Below are 17535 nucleotides of genomic sequence, written 5' to 3'. Positions count from 1 at the left end.
AGTCGAACCCATGATTAGCATATTTTCAAAACTGATAAAGGACTTGGTTTATCAATGAAAAAATTGATTTAATCAATTTTACAAAAGCTCCTTTGGTTTCTATGATTAATTAGCAGTATGCAATTTATATCAAGAGATATCACTGCCTTTTTGACAATGTGCCATCCGTGTAAGGAGCTTATATAGCTGCTGTTATAGAATGAAATACCCCAAAGTTACAATTTAAATCAGGGGCTTTGCCCTTCTAAGTTTAGTTTTGGTCAAATCAAATTCAAATTTCTATTAAATTTTTCGTTCCTTAATTACGAAAATGATAATAAACCAAGTTGGGAAAAAGCAGTTTCGGCATGATAAGAATATCAGTAATTCCCCAATACATTGTGTTTACATTCAGAAAATGGCATCCTACAGGGAAGCTTAAACACAATTCATGAACCGTCATTAATAGCGTCTTACTTTTTAAATAGCTATCTGTGAAATTCATCACAGAGAATATCGTTTAAAAAAATTATTTTTCATTCATGGGCTAGATTTGCGCCAACTACGCGTGCTGCCAAACTTAATAGTACGCTAGAGAAAAGTGGCAGCAGCCGCCAAAAGAAGAATCGTTAGGTGATACTATTACATTTCACTTAGTAGAATATTCCACTTCTAAAGTATACATTTTAAAGACACTGACCAAAAAGTGATTTAGAATTTAGTTAACAGGATATGGATTTGTTAAAACAAGTTTACGTCTGGAGAGCAATCAATTAAATCTTTTTTGAAATTTAAAAATAGTTTTAGAGTAATTTTATAATGAAGCTAATTTTAATTTCAATATGCATGTATTGCTACATTTGCCGGACTTATCAATGCGGGTGTTATTTCAAATGTCTCGATACTAAATTCTACCTTCAGTTTCTTTGGATCGATCTATGAAAAAGATGGAAGATTAACGATTACAAACATTCTCGCTAGAGAATCATTTTCGCTAGTTCATTTTGTTAAAACAGTGGAGTAAATACCTCAAATTTTACAGCCTCAGGCACCTCGTGATAGCCGAATTTTCCCCCTGCAAGCGCGTGAGAAGACGCCGCGTAAAGCACTTAAAGGCACCATGCTCATATGCATGGGTGAGGACGAGAGAGTGCAGGATGATGCTATAAGGACCACGGATGAGTGGAATCAAGTGGTTTTTGAAAGTGGACGTAATAGGGTTATATGAAGGCGGGAAGTCGGCGACGGAATGAGAGGATCTGAAAGACATCGAGGATAAGTGGGGAGGGGCGAGACGAGGAGAAGGGATGAAGGAAGAAAGGAGTGGAGGAGTATTGAAAGGAGACGAGATTGTACTTGATGTATTATTTATTCAACCCGGTTGGATGAGGCCGTGCAGGAAGAAAGTACATAGCAAATGTGTAAATAAACAGGGCCCATATAATAAGTATCGGGATTGCTTCAAAAAATCAAAATTTATTGCAGTTATGATTAAAATTACTTAATTTTCTTCAAAATACATTCCTCCTGCATCGATACACTTAGTTCGGCGTGTCTGCCACTCGTCAAAAGCTCGCTGTAAGTCGGTTTCCGGAATACTGTTGAGAGCCTTTGTCGTCGCCGCTTGAACCGTCTCGTTGGAGTCGAACCGATATCCTTTGAGTTCATTTGACCTATCCTTTGAGGTGATAACGCTGTCGAGAAAATCTTCATCTTCCTGGACGCAGTCAAAAATTTCTTGCAAAATTTCCACCCGCGACAGTATTTGTTTCTCGCTCAAGACTTTCGGCACCAGGTTCGCGCAAATTTTCCTCATCGCAAGATCCCAGAAACCAGTCAGGATACTCATTGTGCGGACCCAGTATATGAATGTATGTATGTATATATATATACATATATAAACATATATATATATACACATAGATAAACATATATATATATATATATATATATATATATATATATATATATATATATATGGGTATGTGTGTGTGTGTCACGTTAGTACAGAGGTAGAGCGTTGGAATACTAGCCGGCGGACCCGGGTTGAATTTCCGGGCAAGCCTCTCTAGGTACCTGCAGGTCCACCCAAGCTATGTGATTTTTTAGGCACCAGATCTTCCTGGAAAACGATAACCGACACCGGGAAAGGAACTGGCCCCGCTACCATGATGTGAATTTCATACGCCGTCGGCCATAGGACTAGGTGAACTCTATCATCACCTACCAAACCGATCTTAGTGTTGATTACTGTGTTTATGGTATATATATAGTATAATATAAGTATATATATATATATGTGTGTGTGTGTGTGTGTGTGTGTGTGCATATGTGCATAGTAATAGGCATTATTCTACGGGACTATGAGAGGTTTTTAATGATCATTGCTTTGCCACCACCCACACACTTTTGTAATCCTCAGTCCTACCATGCATGGAAAAACATTTTCTTAAACCCTATAATACATGCTATAATAACAATGAAATTATTCTTTAACCCTTCAATATATATATATATATATATATATATATATGTACATATATATATCCACACACACATATATATTTATTCAAACAGGAAAAACCACCATATGGTAAAGAAATATTCATTCACAAGGAAATAGATATAAGGAAAAGGAACTCATAAAAAAGACGAAGACAGGAGAAGTGGGAAAGGTGGAATTGAGCAGATCACAAGTTCAAAAATATTTCCTTGACCGGGATTTGAACACCTTATCTTTCGTCCTTTTTCCTTGTTCCTTTTCCTTATATCTATTTCACTTGAATATATATATATATATATATATATATATATATATATATATATACACATATATACATATATATTTTTATTTATATATTCACATGAAATAGATATAAGGAAATGTATAAGGTATATATATATATATATATATATGTATATATACATACTATATATGCAAATGACACTCTAACCATACATATTGGCTTTTAAAATTGGTGTAGTCTGGACACTTTTGTGGGTTTAGGATAGGAAACATCAATTAATAAATATAAAAGTCTGCAAGCACAATTTAGATGTAGGACAAGGTAGAGAGAAAATATACGGGAAAAGAGAGGCTGGAGCTCTGAGATCCGCCTACGGAGGGAATGATTCTTGTGGGCCATGTGGAGGGTGTGCGGACGCGGGGGAAGGGACCTGGGCGGTCATGAGGAGTTGCGAGGGTGAAGGAAGAGAAAACGGACTTCGAAGTTGCAGGATGCACAAAGGTCAATCGAGTGCCTCGGGAGAGACGGCGAGGCGATGGAGTCAATGACATGGTCGACAGACGTTCTTGGAACGGGGAGTTCAGAGCAATTCGAGGTGGAGAGTGGATGGGGAAGGGAGAACAGTCATCCGCGATAAAAACCGGGCTGAAGAAAGCGCGGGTGGGGGGACTCAAGCCTGGATGGGCCATTCGGCACATCCAGGTTTGAGTCCCGATGAATTACGTTGACGTTGAATAGTGCTTCGAGAATTACAATTTAAAGTTTATTTTTTCCCAAAGAAAAATTATTGAAATTCATTGTAACTGATCCAGAAGTGATGGACGATTCCCATAATACATTGCAAAAAACTACAGGGGAAAAATTATCGCGAAGGTATGATTTGGTATAAATTGAAATAAAAATCGGTACATGTTGTGAGGATTAACTTTGTTGGAGCGATCAAAAGAACAAGTATTCAGTTCATTAAAAAATTAGTTAATTTATAAATTAAGCATTTTTCTCAAAGGAATTTCGGGTTTCAATTTGAACTACTACAATAAATTGACATCCAATCACATTTCGAAGTCATTGGCATGAGAACTCCGAATTTTTCAAACTGCTTGCATCAACAAATGGCATCAGCCAGTTATGCCAGTGTATGTTGAGTGAAATAAGCTAAAACCTTAAACTGTATTTACCTTCAATGCTATATTTAGGGATTAGTTGGTTGAAAGGACTACGTAGTCTCAGTCTCACCCCAATAAAGACATTGCATACATTTTTTAAAATAAATAACTACGGAGAAAACTGTTTGGATAGACTTGATGGAAAGATTTGTTAACCATTTTACATGTATCGTTCAGATATACATGATTTAAGGAGCAAGAGCATGGAACGATTTGACTTTATGACATAAGAAAACACTGTTAAAATCTGGGAAAATGCAGGAAAATTAAATAGGTTAGATTTAGGATTGAGAGAATATTTGCCTGAATATCTTTTTGTACAATTTATTGTCATGAAATGAACAATTTAAATAACTAGAAATTAAATTTTTTTCAAAAAATAGAGTCAATCTGGAAAAACTATACTTTCCAATCCAGCCCAAACTACTTTGATTTGCTGTTGTTTCTCTTTCGGGCACAGAAAAATTAGCATAGTGTTTAATGTATCCGGAATAATTTTCTCCTAACATGTAGATTTTCTTTCGGTGATTAGAAAGCGTGGCTTTAAAAATATTGCAGGGTGTAATAACCTGAAGGCTACTGGAATCTCGGAGGAAAGAATTTCCGAGAGTATATTTTTGCTTACTAGGGTTCCAACCACATGATTTCATTGGAGTGTTCACATGTCGAGTCCATACCTAGCTACTACCCTAGGCCATCTGCCGGAGGGATTTCCCACCAGGCCAACCGAACCAGCTGATCCGTTGGGGTCACGAGGTTTTCTACACCATAGCTGATTTTAGGTTTTCTTTCGAGAATTGGAACCCTTACTGTAATAAAATGATCGGGGAAGAAGAGATGGGGGATGGCTAAGACTTCTAGACGTGACCTTGGGCTTGTTTCTATAGAACCATGCCGGACCCGTTGATGCAGGGATTTTCCTTCGGATGCGGATCAAGAGACTTTTATTGAACTCGGTGAGGAGAGACCGGCGTAGCGCTGTGGAGAGTTGCATTGGACGAAAAGGCACCCTACGTCTCTCCATTGTGAGTACGTGAACTTTTCTCCAGAAACCAGTTATTACATACCTGAGGTCCTCTTTTGGCTGCCAGTGGCACGGATTTAATCGCCTATTTGGTGTATTTCGTCTCCGAGTTCCTGTTTCATGGACATGGAGAGTACAATATTGTGTACTGACGTGGTCACAGACTTTAGATGTTCACTATGGAGTACCGAAGGAGAGTTGGATGGATACTATTGAACTCATAAGCGTGCGGTAAGAATTCAACAAAGAATGAAGGCAACGTGTAAATAACAATGAAAATTAATAAAGAAGTCTAATAATACCATTTATATTTGCAAAATGGAATAAATCCATTCATAAAGCAATATGCCTGAGAGCACATTAAAATGTTTCCCATTAAAGCATGCTATTTATGGTTAATTTTCTTTTTCAATTCATTACTTCAAAGAATAGTCAATTTATCTGCTGTAAAAAGAAAATATACTTTCTCGCAGATTAATAAAAATATTGCACACAATCCATGTCCTGTTTCGCCGGTGGGAGAGCTGACTAATTTAGGTGCATGGGAATTTTCGCTGTTTTCAGTATCAGCTTTGTGGAAATCCATTATCACTTAAGTAAAAATACCAATGCATCTTTCCACTCAATTTTATTCAGGGCATATTTAGGATGATTTTCCATCAGCGTCATCCTCATGTCTGAGGATGGCAGTGATGTGTCGAAACTAGTGGTAACGAATAAAATTGAGTACAAATTGATGAAAGGTACATTGGTATTTTAACTGCAGTGCATGGGAATTTGTAGTGCATTAATAACAGAATATCCTTCGTTCTGACGATGGAATTAACGCTTCCTTTTTCAGGTTATACAAAGGTTAGAAAATATATATACAGACCCACAAACACACACACACTTATACACACGCACCCGCACACACACACACACACACACACACACATATATATATATATCTGTGTGTGTGTGTATATATATATATATATATATATATATATATATGGAGAATTTATATATATACATATATAGATATATATACATATATATCTATATATATATATATATATATATAAACATATATATATACATATATATATATTTTTATATATATATATATAACCATACACACAGTAATCAACCCGAAGGTCGGTAGTTGATGGTAGAGTTCACCCAGTACTAAGCCCTGTACGGCGTGTGAAAATTCACACATCAGGGTAGGGGGGCCAGTTCCTTACCCTGTGCCGGTTTTTGTTTCCCAGAAAAACCTGGTACCCGAAAAATCACTTTAGCTTGGGTGGAGCTGCAGGTGCCCAGAGTGCCTTGCCCGGGAATCGAACCCGGGACCCTCTGGTCAGCAGTCCAACGCTCTACCCAATGGACTACCGCGACCCACATATACATATATATATATATATATATATATATATATATATATATATATATAAAAAACCACATGTGTGTGTGGGTATGTGTGCATATAAAAATAATGAGAAAGTCTCACAGATGCGAAAAATAATGTATATCAAGTTAGTACTAGCGAACAAAAACACAGAAACACACAAAAAAGAAAAGAAACCCACACGTTTTCGAATTTTCAGTGGTCAAGTCACCTTTCTTCTTTTTGTTCCTGTTCACTAGTGCTAACTAGATATACATTATATATATACACATAAAACCTAAAACACAGTATTCAACCCGAAGGTCGGTTTGGTTGGTGATGGTAGAGTTCACCCAGTACTAAGCCCGGCGGCGTGTGTAATTCAGACATCAGGGTAGGGGGGCCAGTTCCTCTCCCTGTGCCGGTTTTTGTTTCCCAAGAAAATCTGGTACTCGAAAATCGCATAGCTTAGGTGGAGCTGCGGGTGCCCAGAGAGGCTTTCTCGGAAATGGAACCCGGGCCCTCCCGTCAGTAGTCCAATGCTCTAACCCAGGGCTACCACGACCCACACAAACACACGCACACATGTTTACACACACATATATATGTATAAGGAAAATGCCACAAAAGAGGACTTCCAGTATTCAAATATGTATTAACCACTCATTTCTTTTTCAAATTTATTTAATTTTGAAATAAATAATGCTTAGTCCAAACTCCTTTTTTATCGTCCCGTCCAGGTAAAACGGCTCATTACAACTAATATTCCTTTAAATCCTCATGGGGTATTTTTAGCATACATAAAATCAAAAACCAAGCGTTCGGTATGAGGATGTAACGAAAATGTCTCATAACTTTTGAAAATATTTAGTTTAGTTTAAATGAGTAATATTAGAATGAAACAAATATGTTACACAAGCAAATGTGGTCTTGTTGATTTATTATTTAAAGACCAAGGCTATCTGAAGAAGATCATAGAAGAATAATGGAAACTAAAGGGCGCATGAGCTTGCTAACGAGATTCGACGATAGCAAAACGACAATAGCGAGGGTTACCAGGGAAGCTGGTGGAGTAGCCCAGAGAATTAGCGGACTTAATACTAGCGAGTAAGTGCAACGGTGTATAGTCAATTAGGAGAATGGCAGCTGCGTCGATTATCTCGCAAGCACAAATTACTAAACGCCCTGATATTACGCTGCACGTTTTTCACCTCGTACCAAGCATACGTTCCACGGAATTATTGATTATACAACCAATTTACGTGTATTTCTCCCAATAAATTAATACTGACGGTCCCATTAAAGCCAATTTCGTTTCGTATCTCAACTGAGGTTGAAATTTATAACTCCTTCAGCAAAACGCCATCTCACGGAATTCTCCATCCTGCGTTAATCCGTTCTAAATACCCACCGGTGTATCCACTTAACATGAAAGTATGCTACGTGCTCTTTTATTTTGGCATAACAGAGGAGATAGTATTGGCTATATCTAACTCAGCTTACATAAACATGTGAGGTACGTGATACTGGTTGGACTAACTCTTATTTTATCATGTTTAGTAGTAAGGATATGGTAGAGTTTTTAATATTCGAAGATTGTCAACAGCATGGCATTTTATGATCATTTTGTGCGTTTCGTTTCCCAAGCTGAAAATTAAATTCTTTGAACCACTAGACTTATTTTATCCTCGAATATTAACCGATCACCCACAGTAAGCATTTAGCTGGCTAGTTACCTTCCCACTACGGCATCCACCACCGCGGCCAATGTAATTCTCACTATCACTCCCATTCCCCGTAAAATCAACAGGCGTTGATTTCAATCGTGGACTCATGGTACACGGCACGGCACGCAATGGGTCGTTACGGGATCCCGAGATATCCCTGAAAGGTGACGCTAAGCACTCGAATAATTCAGTCGGCGGAGCAGGATAGCACAGATGTTGATTACTTCATTTGTGAGGGGGAGGGGGGGAGGATGGGAGAAGGGCGGGGCCGGAAGTAATTAACACGGACGAGAGGACAAAAAATAAAAGGAGCAAGGAAGAGTGAGAGAGAGAGAGAGAGAGGAGGGGTTGTGCGGAAGAGATCCCTGGTTGTGAAAAGCGCCTGCGATTGGATTCCCTCTCGAGAGCAGAAGGATAAAACAAGAAAGGAGGGGAATGGGGCGGAAAATGAGAGGATGAGGGAGGAAGAGGGTGCCGGAGGTGGGAGGAGGAGGTTGGAGGGCGCGCGAAGGACGAAGTACTGAAAAAGAAGCACTGGTGGAAGGAAGGAGAGGGGTGGAAGACTGTTGCGGAAGCCAGAGAAGTGGGGGAGGGGTTAAAGGGGTGGCTGGGTGCCGAAGGAGCGCAGGGGGGGAAGGAAGGGATGGGAGGGCGTCACTGTGCACTGCCTGGCCCATTTCCATTGGGTTGGGGGAGAGAAAAAGGGACGATATTACTCTTGTCGGCCGCGTGAAAACGATGCCCCATGGATAATTCACTCGAAATTAACAATACGCGAGGCAGGGGGAGGAAAAGGGGCTGTAGGAGGGTTTGGATTAGTGCAGAAGGAGCTTTTTATACGAAATTTATTCCCCCGTGATTGAATAGCTGGGCGTAAAAGGAACGCTAATAAATCCAATCCGGTATCGCGTAATTAAACGGCGTTGAGGAAGGAATGGGAAGTTGATTTATAAGGCAGGGAAGAGAGGAGGGAAGTGGATGGTTGTGACTATTCAAACGGTTATCCGGGAAAGATAAGCTTATAGTTTACGTCGAGTCGTTCCTGTGGTAACCCGCCGGCGGGAACAATCCTTGTTCCGTGTAACGTTCTAAGGGTAACTTATGACAGACTCAAAGAGCATGACCGGCTGAAAGCAGTCGTCGGAAGGAAAAGAATTCACGTAATTTTATTACTACTTGTATCTCGAAAATTTGTGAACATAGACAAGTTATTCCACATATTGATACTGCTCTGTATATTTTTCATCCTCGTGATGAAATACCGTCCATCTCCCTTCAAATTGGTATATTTATGCTAAGATAACAAGCATGAATTTGTGAGCTTTTAATGGCATAGCTTAATTTAAATATGTTTGTTTTAACTTTTTCGACGATTTACGAGAGTGCCACCAGCTCATATTCAATACAAAATATCACCGCATGCATAATAACTAATCGGAGTACACTAAATTTAGATAATAGTGTACGCTACATAAAATTTTAAACATGCACATTTCAAACGTAATGAAAATGATTTTTCCGCGCCATTCCTATCAGTCGGAGTGGGATCAAATCTCTTTGAGTAGGTGGGAGAAACGATAAGCTCTCCCGCGCAACCAATTTGAGTGCTTTCCAAGCCGTGGAAGCGGCAATACGTCTGTTATTGTAACCTTCTGCGCGGCGACCGTGGCACGAAAGACCAACCGTACGGAAATTTCAAGTGAACTTTTGCAACGTATTGAAAATGAACCTGACAGTGTCATCACTTGTGATAAAACCTGGGTTTTTGAATACGACTCAGAAACAAAATGCCAAAGCTCTGAGTGACACACCGACCAGTCCCCTAAGCCCAAAAAGGCAAAAATGAGCAAATCAAAAGTGAAAAACAATGCTCATTGTCTTTTTCGACGGTAAAGGAGTGGCTCATAAGGAGTTTATTCCTCAAGGACAGACAGTTAACGCTGCCTACTATGTGGATGTGCTGGAAAGACTCCGAAAAAGAGTCATCAGGACGAGAAAAGACATCTCTACTACCAGGCGGAGATGGCTCAACTCCATCACGACAACACGCCTTGCCACAACGCGCTAGGAGTCCGCGAGTTCCCGGCCAAACACCAAGTGCTAACGCTGCCCCACCCCACCGTCCGACCGTCGCTCCAGCAAACTTCTTGTTCCCTCGGATTAAGACAGCCCTGAAAGGAACCCATTTTTCGTCCATAGAAGAGATTCAATCAGCCTTGACGAAATCCTTGCGAGAGGTCCCTGAAGATGCCTTCCAGGGTGCGTACCGGTCATTGCAGAGTCGCAGGAAAAAATGTGTAGAGGCCCAAGGACAGTAAATTGAAGAATTTCAAGTGTTTGTACAAATCTGTTAAATAAATTACTCAAAAAAATAATTTCATTACTTTTGGAACGCACACTGTAGAACGGCTAGGATGGATATTTTCCCTCCAAAACATAAACATTGTTGGAGCTTGAGTCCCATATAATCAGAACTAATTGACTATAATTTATTATCGCTTTTTCCGAAAATGCTATTATTATCGTTGCTCAAAAATATGTTTTTCGTTCATTAAAATACGCAGGTTGGTCGAATAATTTTGCATAACCAAATGAGCTCACATTATAGCTAGCATTTCTTTTAATTATATAGCTGAATGATATTAAATAAAGGTAATAAGTATGCTGGTCCATTTGTGAAATTTTCTAAAATTTTGGACTGATACATTTCGAAACATAATAATATACCTGTTCAAAATCATTTAAAATAGCAATAATATTATATTTAGCTATGCATAAAATAAAAAAAATAATGGTAGGGTTCAGTTTCTACTTCGAGTGAAAAAGTTAAGTACAGTTGATTTCATGAAATAGGTATGGTGTGGAGTCAGACTATAAAAATATTGCGAGAAATAAAATCATAAAATTATACTACTAAGTTTTAACAGTCAAAAGTTTGCGTTATTAATTGCAATTTTGTATTGAAAATAACCTTTAAATAGACAGGAATAAAAGGAATTAACCATATAAAATTCCTTTGTGAGATTCATTGCGTTGATAATTATAATTATAATAAATCTTCTATCCTTTGATAAGGTTTATTATTTTAAATATGCAATAAATTAGGAAAAATTACGTTAAATATATCTGATGATCTATTAAGTGCGCGTTACCAATTAATCATATTATACTTCTCCTTTTTTCATCACTCGTTGGATACAGCAGGAAAATTGTTTTGCATTCTAAGACGCTACTGTTCCAATTGGCAATGCCGACTCTTTAAAATCATAACCCTTAGGATTTTCAGTACGGCTGTGTGACTAATAACCTTCTGGAGGAATTAATCAAAGAGATTATATTTGGAAGTGATATCTGGTCGTTAATTATCTGCCAACTGAAATGGCACATTACATTTGGACAGGGAAATGCTTATCTGATAACGATGGGAAACTACCGGTTCAAGGCCGGCCAAAGAATTTTCTTCGGTCTAGCTCTGAAAAACATGATGCCTAATTGCTTTTTTGAGGAAAAGTAAATTACTTTACCCACACATAAAATCAATTCATAACAGTTGGAAGTGATACTTTCCTGCACGATTTATATTCATTCGCGTATATTTATAAATAAACATCCACAATTATTATCGTCGTTTTGTAATTAAAGTTAAATTTTCTTAACTTTTTGTTCCTGAAGTTCCTTCACTTTATAAGATATCCTAGAGTAATTTAGGAAACAAATGGCTATTCCAAGCTATTAGAACTAGAATTGGTTTGCAGCTGTCCTGTTCCTATTAATTCATAATTTCTTGCGATCATATTTCCTTTTTTTACTTGCTTCTAGGAACTGTTCTTTCTCTCCGCCCCTAAGGTTAATTCGTTTTCGCATGTATTTTGCCTCTTAATGATTCTAGTTAGTATTCACTTTTTGTCTTTCCTTAACATGAAGTACCTTCCTCAGTGACTCTTTGAAGGGCTTCTTCATTATAATTTCAGTATATCAATTTTATATTCAACATTTTTATGATTCTTTTACAGCACCACATTTCCATTGGCTTTCAGCTTTTTTCTACCGCTACTTCCGTCCACGTTTCAAAGGTTTTAAGAAGTACCTTTCGAGTACATTACTAACAAAGCGATGACAAATCTGTTGCGTTCTACATGTGGACTCATGAAAAAATTTCCTACCCGCAGAAAACAACGAACTAATACAACTTCATTCGAGCGCTCTATTTTCCTAGACAAAAAAACATCAATGATGACGAGCGACGAAAATTTAGCTCCCGCCTCCGTCTAATGTGTGCGATATTCAATGAAATACGTCACAGAATTAATTATGAGTGAATCTTTTGCATTGAATCTACATTCACTAAAGTTTTATATTAAATTTAAGGAGACCGAATGATTTGTTAACATCTGCAGATCTACAACGCCAAGCAGCGTGACAGAAAAAACGGAAGAGAGAGAAGAGGTCCTGCAATTAGGAAAAATAACGACGAAGCGCAATGAGCCCTTTGAACGGGCGACTCAATGCGAGAGAACTGAGGAATAAAGGGGAAAGATTCGCGAAGTGGAGAGGTTTGGGGGAGAGGAGAGTAACTACGGTCCAAAAAAAGATGGGTTGGGGTAAGAGCTGTAACGAGACGGGCATAGAGTGGATCACGACGGATTCAATATCAAAGTTCGTAAACGGTGGGGCCGGATAATAATTGGCTCTTTTTGTGAATGGCTGAAGTGTATCCGACGCGAGGCGACGGAGATTCCATTTCCTCGCGGATAAGGGGGGTGGAGCGGGTTGTGGGAGACAGACGAGACGACGGGGTGTGGGATGGAGGAAGCGGGAGAACGGAAGCGGACGGGGAAGGGAGTGGCGGGGGAATGGTGGTGGTGCGGCGGAAGATGTGCAGTGGGAAGGAAACGACTGCGTGGTGTTGAGGGGAGAGTGGGGGGGGGAGTTAGGAGAGGGATTGGTGGGCGACTTTTGGAGGTGATAAGGAAATGGAGGTTGGTCGGAGGCAGGGGGGAGAGAAACAGGACGGGTGCAGGACGGGGAGGGCAAAGGATGTGGAGTCAGTGATTAAACGAAAGGAAGGAACCATTGTTAGTTGAGACACACCCATTGGAGGATACGAAATGAAAGGGGTGGGGGAATATGAGTGTTGGAAAGGAGGCAAAGGGAGGGAGAGGAATGTATCCTGAGAGTTGGAGTAATGGGGGGAAAATTATAGGGAATTGTTCTGAACGGGAATGGACCCAAAAATAAAATAAAAGGTTGCCGTATGGGATGCGGAAACGAGGGTGGTGTTTTCGCACCAAATGATCGAGAGGGGTCCAAAAGGATTGGGGAAGCAGGCAAATCTAAGGGCAGACTGTTTTGATGGAGTCGTACGGAAGGAGGAAGATTAAAAGAGCGAGCTTCTCCGATACCTTCAGAGGAAAGAAGTATTATTTTTTCACCAAAAATAGTAGCAGAATCCCGTGGCTTTGTTATTTTTGGTAATCAAAGACTTAAAAGAGGTGGCAACGGGGGTGTATTAAGGCAAGGTTGTCTTATTACTCCATTCTTGCACTGCATGCACCGTTTTGAATCGGAAATATAGATTTTTGACTTTTATAATTATGCAGATGATCGCAAATACTTATAATTTGAGATTAAGTAAAAAATTGCAACTAATTTGTTTTCAAAATAAATGTATCGAAATACGAGTTTCTACAAAATATTTGCTGCATTCCGTTCCACCTCTTTTATTTTTCATGATTAATTTTTTTTTATCGACGCCGCCAATAAATTCGGCGTCATTGTTTGTTTTAAGAATTTCTGCAAATAATCTTCTTGTCTCCATGAAAAATTTCCAAGATAGCGCTTTGCAAATCTAATTATCCAGAGAATAATCAATGATGTGACATGCCAGCGTGTTCTCCTAAGTGTAACATAACCATTGAAGAAGAGCAAACAGGATTTGAGGCATAACCACATATTACCGAGAGGGACATGGTCTCAGGAGCTGGTTGTTTTTATAAGGGTTACATGACTTGATCGTGTATTTCTATAGCTTGGTGGCTAAAGCACGAGGCACAAGAAGAGCAAGGTATCAAGCGTTGCACACCTTTTTGCCTTCCACCGGCCTTGAGGCTTCATTCCTCCGGAGAATGCCAAACCTTGAGCTGAGGTTTGGCTGCAGGAGGACGTTGTTTGCAGCACCGTCACATGCTCAGGATGGCCAAATTTTGTTAGTACCGCACGGAATTGCGACGGAGCGAAATACATCGCAAACGTCTGGTCTTGGCAATGAAATACTTTCCTTGGTGGGGGAGCAGTGGGAGACCACATGGCATTCTTCCCTTTGGTGTCTCGGCAGTAAAGACAAAAGGGCAATGGAGAATTATTGTCAGAGATCGTGAAACTACAGCCGCAAATCCCGTGACCGGATAAAATAGTACTGTGTTCCTTGAGTTTTCCATGGAGGATGATTTATCTGTGTGACTTCACCGGATGGTCTCTCGAGTCCAGCTGGCTATATCCGCTCCCTCTCTTACTCTTAACTCGCAGAAAAAATATTAATCCGGGAAGGAAAGAGAGAGATAGGAATGGTTGCTTTGACGTATTTACGAAGATGGGCTAAGAGATACTGAAAAAATAAGATTATTTGGGCGGAACAGATGGGACGACGAGTGACCGGGGAAAACAGCCTTGAATTTATTTGGTCGTCGGAAAATGTAACCGAGACATTTTATAAAGGGAGAGCATTGCGCCCGGAAGGGGTCAAGCACTCGTAAGCTGTTTTCGAGCCACTTATGCCTTCTCTTCGAATAGTCCCCCATTGTCCTCGATGAAATAGACGCTCAAACTCAATTGCCTCTTCCGCGGTGGAGAATGCACTCGTCCCCGGTCTCCCAACTCTTGTTTTCAATGACAAACCTGTTGAATAGTTTTATGCGGTATCAAATACGATCTGCACCGCAAGTTTCTTTGAGGCATCGTTTTATAAATACGGAAATTCCTTGTGGCATGAAGTTGATATGAGCGTTTCCCATAAAAAGAAGCGTGTTTAAAACTAAAAGCTTAGCATTTCAATGCAACAATTTCAGAGTGTAAAAATCACTCGCCTTGACTGGGATTCGAACCCAGATCCCTCAATATCCGGTCGAGTGCTTTAGCCACTTAAGCTACCGAGGCGTCCTATTGAATTCTGAAATTTTGGGGCTTTTAAAGGAACAAGATGTTGTGACGAAATACCGTACATACAATGTCACAGGCATTCGTAGTCGTGCGCAAGGCGCCACAGTCCACGAGGTTAAAGCCAACTTCAAACACTTATGGTGTTTTCACTTTGACAAATTCCAAAGAAACTGCGGGAGATGCCGCAACAGTAACTTTTAACGGAGTCATCCGCTAATGTGCATTTCAATGCAACAATTTCAGAGTGTAAAAATCATTCGCCTTGTCTCCCGCAGTTTCTTTGGAATTTGTAAAAGCAGAGCAATTAATCAACACCATATTGTAAAATTTGGCCTTTTAGTTTGCACATCGATACCACAAAATAAACGTCAATTACTAATTAATTTTATAGATTTTTACTTAACGGTAGCAGATAGTCCAATGATCAGAGGTAAATGGGACGAACACTGAAAGATTTTTCACAATAGTTCAACTCTAAGGAAGACAAACTCTTTCAAGCCCATTTAATTTTAAAAAATCACTCCATCTTCTTCAGATATACATGCGTTCTACACCCCATTCCTTTAGTTATGTTTAACAAATGAATTATCCTCGTTTTCAAGTAATAAAAATGAACGATTATGTATTGATCTCAGCTCTAAATGCAGTAAACAAGTATTTGGGAACCTTTATGGGAACCTTGCATTTGACATTATTTTTTATAGGGAATGAGGAGACTGCACATAAATTTAGCACATTTCATAAGGTACCAGCGGCGGGAAAAATTTATAACAGGCTTTAATTGAGGAGTCAATCTGAGACGAGTACCCATAAATCAATTTCGCCGGAGATGAAAGTGTTTAAGTATGAGTGACCTACTTTCTCATAAGACTTCCAATCAAGACGCAACAATGCTGCGATAAAAAATATGAGTGGCCATGGCCGCCTCCAATTTCGATCTCTTACAATTAGAGGGACGACACAATACAGGTTGGGAGTAATCGATAGGCTATGGGAAACCTCCCCTCCCTCACTCTCGTCCCCCACTTATTGATTAAGACGCTCAAACAGTACAGGCGTAAACCTACTTTCAGGCATTCGAATCTATTCATCATAGTAGGAGGTTTTTCTCCGACTCCCCTCCCTCCTACTTATCTCCCAGACCGATCCTCCTCCTCCACACCGAGACGTGCTGATTTGGGAATGAAATTCTTTCGAGAAAATAAAGAGAGAGGTGAAAAGAGAGAGACTGGAGGGAAAAAAGTGAGAGAGGAGAGAGATTATAGAGGAAATGGCCTAGTTCTGTGAACCTTCGACTGCCGTCTTCGGAAAAAAATTGAAGAGAGAGAAGATGGGGCGAAGTTAGTGGAGTTCTAGCGGAGGTAGACGGGAAAAAGAGAGAGAGAAAACACTTCCATGAATGGGTTTTAAGTTGAAGGTGTTGGTGGTACGTATGTGAGTTTACAAGAGTGTGTTTCTATGTGCACGTCTGCTGGAGCGGTAAAGGGGGCAACGGGGAGATTGGGCCAAAGTGAGGAGTGCATGGCAATAAAATAGAAGTTATTTAAGTGGTAACGGATAAAGGGGGAGTGGGAGAGAAAGTGGAAGGGGATCGGGTGGTGTTTGGTGTGTGCTAAGGTGTTTGTGTGTGTGAGCATCTTGTGTCTTAATGTGCGGAGTTGGTGAATAAGGACGAGGAGAGTGTAATCGGAGAGATGGGATGATGAATGACTCCAAGCCGGAGACTAGTGGGGGGGAGGTTTAGGAGGTTTGGGGAGGCTGAGTTAAGACGAGGGGATGGCCGCCAGCAGCGGAGGAGTCAGCGGAGAATGGCGAAGGGACAAGGGTTGCTGGGGTGGGAGAAGAAGAGTATGGATATTCTCTTTCTTTTTTTTTTGAAGGAAAAAGATAAAGTTTAGCGATGCGCGAGATACCTAGTGAGTGATAGCGAAGGGAGTGTGGTGGGAGGGGATAGAGTGAAGAGTGAGTGGGGCGTAGATGCATTCAAAAGTGCAGACAGGACCTTTTGTTCTTTCTCTTCACTCTCATCCCACTTTTTATTTCAATTTTTTCTGCCCTTAGTCCTCATCGCACACCTTCTTCTCAAAAACTGAAAAATGACCGTTTTCTCGGTGGAAGGCGAGGCTGAGGAGGTGAGATGGGGTGCTCGGAATGTGATAGAGGCGTTGATTAATGCCGACGCATTCATTCACGAGGGACACCCGAATAAACTGCACAAAAGTTTCGAATGCTCTCTTTCTGGATTTGCTGGTTTTTTTGGCTGAAAATGTTATTATTTTGAGTAAAGTGCATATATAGGTGTAAAACCTGTTTGCATTAGCCCATATGAATGCAATCCGAGGCTCTCCACTCTATATAATTCTTC

At 40.0% G+C, this 17535-nt stretch overlaps 1 protein-coding gene across 1 annotated transcript in view; it reads right to left on the bottom strand.

Annotated features, from left to right (window-relative positions):
- LOC139688136 (PE-PGRS family protein PE_PGRS5-like) overlaps nt 1–17535 on the bottom strand; it is a 476413-nt gene that overhangs the window by 280670 nt on the left and 178208 nt on the right. The gene's annotated exons all lie outside the window — the stretch shown is intronic.

The sequence above is a fragment of the Hetaerina americana genome, unplaced genomic scaffold, assembly GCF_022747635.1.
Source record: "Hetaerina americana unplaced genomic scaffold, ioHetAmer1.1.p SCAF_2, whole genome shotgun sequence".
Classification (NCBI taxonomy): domain Eukaryota; kingdom Metazoa; phylum Arthropoda; class Insecta; order Odonata; family Calopterygidae; genus Hetaerina; species Hetaerina americana.
This window is presented reverse-complemented; position numbering and strand designations above follow the sequence as displayed.